We start from the raw sequence: 3,835 nt of genomic DNA, 5'->3' as shown, positions 1-3,835 counted from the left end.
GGTTTTTTTTTGAAAACGCGGGCGAAGCCGCAGGCGGAATGCTAGTATGAATATAAACCTGTTTTAGTACTAAGCAATTTCCCGCACAGGTGTAGTAAGTATAAATGAAATAAATATCAACATCAAATTCTTTATACAACATACTTATCTACCACCTACTAAGAAATGTAATTCTTGAAATTTTTTCGTATTTTTTTTAAACATAATACTACTCCAATGAGCTCCTGTTCCATATTACATCCACCATACTTCCACTAAGTTCACCATGATTTTTTATTTCTTTGCACTTTGTTGCTTTTTGCTAAAAATGGAATCATGCGATAAAAAAAGTAGAGCGTTGATAACATACATTTTTGTCTGAATAAAGGTACTTACGAAGGAGTGGGTTCACATTGTGAACAATCAGTGGGTTTATTTTCCTTCTGGATTCCGGATTTCTGAAAAGATTATCTATGCTATAAATGAAAAAATCTTACACATTCGTTATGTACTTAAAACAGGGGTACATATCAAACATCGTCTATAATACAATTATCATCAAATTTAAAATAAAACCAACTTACTTCATTAATTTGTTCCAATTGTAAGCATTCTTTTTCCTCCAACCTTTATGTTTCTTCTTCTTATTTTCTTTATTGTCCCCATTTGTCTCATTTTGTCTTATCGTGTTGTCACCCTTTTTTACGATTGCGCGAGCGACACAAGTTCCCCGTGTGACGGCCGTAGCGGGAATGACTCGTGCAGCGATCGGGGTAGGAAGGTACAGGGCGGCTCTCGCTATATTGGCTGGTCGCGCGCTAATTTCAAGTATTTCTTGTTTATTTCAAAACCATCGCATATTTCAAAATTCTAAATCGGTAGACGTATAGGTTGTATATTTTATAGTTAATATCCAAAAAGTCGTAACTTTACGTTTGTTATTTTGAAGATGCCAGAGATTAAAAAAAAATAACAATGACAACTTTGTTTTTTTTTCTATCGAGAAAATATCATGGAATCATGTTTCTAAAACGGTAGACGTATTGTGTTACTATTGAACTTTCTTGCCAAGAATTTTCATCACGACAACTTTAATAATATAAAAATAACGAAGGTTTAAAAAGGGCCGTAAATGTTAGAAAAATTAATTCATCACCTTAATACATGCGCTAACTTGTACATTGTTGGTAATATTACATACTACAAATAAATTAAAATCTTTTAAATAAATTTTAGATTTTAATCCGCTTTTATTAATAATTGTACGTGTATGTTTGTCTATAACCTCCTTAGGCAGGATTTTGACCAACTTTAAACAAATTTAATTCAAACTTTGTCTTATCAAGGATCGGTGAAAAAACAATAATTTCGCAAATTAATCTCATAATAGCGTGTATTTTAGTTTTTTAATTATATTTTTTGTTATATATTTTTACTGGACTCTTCACATATTAGATGAATTGTATCTACGTATACGATTTTCCTTGTAAGTGAATATAAATTATTGTTTTATAAATACACTAGCTGTTCTCCGCGGTTTTACCCGCATTCCTCCGCTCCTGTTGGTCTGACCGTGATACCTATAGCCTATAGGCTACCTCCTTCCTCGATAAATGGGCTATAAATCTAACACTGAAATAATTTTTCAAATTGGAGCAGTAGTTCTTCAGATTAGCGCGTTCAAACAAACAAACTTTTCAGCTTTATAATATTAATTATTAAGTATGGATTTTTTAGTAAATAGAAACTGCTTGTATGACTATGATATAATATTTTGTACTAAGTATATTCTCTATTCAACTTAGACAGAGCCAGGGCAACAAACTTGTATCAAACCAATAAAAACAACCCTCTTTAATACCAACTAATCTTCCGTACTAGAAAATTAATCTCCATTAATTAAACCTCTTAATTTTTATATCATTCAAGCTGAGGTAACATTTTCGGCTTACAAATGGCGGGCATTATGCCGAATTGTGGTTAAAATGGCCACAGTTTACTTATAAGGTTTTTTGTGAGATTGATGACTACCCTTATTATGTGGGGGTTAGGGTTCGGTTAGATAGCTTGCGATGTGAGAATGATATATTTTTATTTAAAAACTAGCTTTCCGCCCGCGGCTTCGCCCGCGTTTTCAAAGAAAAACCCGTTCCCGTAGGATTTCCGGTTTAAAACCTATCCTATGTCCTTTCTCGGGTATCAAAATATCTCTATACCAAATTTCATGCAAATTGGTTCAGTAGTTAAGGCGTGATTGAGTAACAGACAGACAGACAGAGTTACTTTCGCATTTATAATATTAGTATGGATTTCCGACCGCAGTATTGCCCGCATTTTCAAAGACATAGCCGCGTAGTTTCCGTTCCTGTTAAATTTCTGGGATAAAACCTATTCTATCTCTGTGTATCTAACCTCCATGTGTGTTCCAAATTTCATTGTAATCGGTTCAGTAGTATTTGCGTAAATGAGTAACAAACATCCATACATACATACAAACTTTCGCACACTGTTGCAAATATTATATCTTGGTGTAGTAACGCCTAAACATGACTTAAAAAGAAAATAAAAGCAACATACATATGGAAATTTGAACATCATAATGTTGCGGCTGCTCTTTCTTTTAGGGATCCAGTAAAATGAGTAGAGCCATTTTTGAAATTAGCCCTGAATAACATAATTTAAATTAAATCATTCTGAATTACTGTTAAGATTTATTTAAATGACGAGTAGAGTCATAGAGCTTTATAGAGTACTAGCGGTCCGCCCCGGCTTCGCCCGTGGTACATATTTCGCAATAAAAGGTAGCCTATGTTCTTTCTCAGGGTCTAAAGATTATCTGTGCCAAATTTCATCAAAATCGGTCCAGTAGTTTATGCGTGAAAACCATACATACATACATACATACAAACCTTTCCTCTTTATAATACATATTAGTATAGATAGACATTACACATAGATAAGAATTTACCTATGGAATTCACATTCTAATTAGATAATAATTATATAATATTCATGCAATAATATTTCTATTTAAAACTACTATCTGCTACCGTTAGTATCAAGACTATTATTCAAGTAGTAAATTACTGTACTAAAATAATAATAAAATTATTACGATTTATAGCTACAAGTCTAACCGAGGGTTTCTTGTAAGGAGTATGGTGTCAGCCGGGCATTATGAAAATATAATGACAGCTAATATCGTTTGACAGATAGTAGTCATCATTTTCTGTTTAGCCGTTTTTGGTTTGTGGTGACGTAATTTGTTTGATGAAAAATGTTTTAGAGATGTTATTTTATGATGAATTTGTATATTTGGAATGGATTTATCGTAAGAAAAAAAATGTAGAAGGTGTATAGTATAATATTTATGTTTTATGTTCATGTCTAAACGGCTGAACCGAATTCGATGATGTGTATGGATATTGAATACGTAAGACATTGGCTATTTTTGATATTAGTTGGAATGTAAATTCAAAAAAAATGCTGCCACGAGAAAGTTCAGTAAAATCTACTTATACACATTTAAAAAACGTATCTGTCAAGGGGCATCCCTAGTCCATACAAAATTCAATATCGACCTTTGTTCAGTCGAGCGATGCCGGGTGATAGCCTTATATTAGCTCCTGTATAAGATTCCTAGCCGACGGTTTGGTGTAAGCGCCCGGCTATTTACATTGTCTGTAGTGATGTGTGATGGTCGATGGAATTTGTCGAGTTTTAAATTGGTGAAAAATTAAAAACAATCTAGATGTATTCGATGTATTTTTGCTTCAATTTCATATTTAGTTAACTATGCTTCATGCCTGTATAATTATGTTTAATGTCGGTTCACAACACACCATTCGTAGAAAAA

General features: G+C 32.9%; 1 long non-coding RNA gene across 1 annotated transcript; it reads right to left on the bottom strand.

The window, feature by feature from the left end:
* Positions 1 to 208: 208 nt before the first annotated feature.
* LOC149476673 (uncharacterized) lies at positions 209 to 1,061 on the bottom strand. Its single transcript, XR_016317825.1, has 3 exons — positions 564 to 1,061; positions 376 to 437; positions 209 to 301 (listed from the first exon to the last, which is right to left on the bottom strand). It is a non-coding gene; the product is annotated as an uncharacterized LOC149476673 (long non-coding RNA).
* Positions 1,062 to 3,835: the final 2,774 nt, after the last annotated feature.

The sequence above is a fragment of the Colias philodice genome, chromosome 27, assembly GCF_061535455.1.
Source record: "Colias philodice isolate Cphi_HAF_F1 chromosome 27, ilColPhil1 Martin Lab GWU primary, whole genome shotgun sequence".
NCBI classification, from domain to species: domain Eukaryota; kingdom Metazoa; phylum Arthropoda; class Insecta; order Lepidoptera; family Pieridae; genus Colias; species Colias philodice.
The sequence above is the reverse complement of the archived record's forward strand: the minus strand, read 5'-3'. Positions and strand labels throughout refer to the sequence as shown.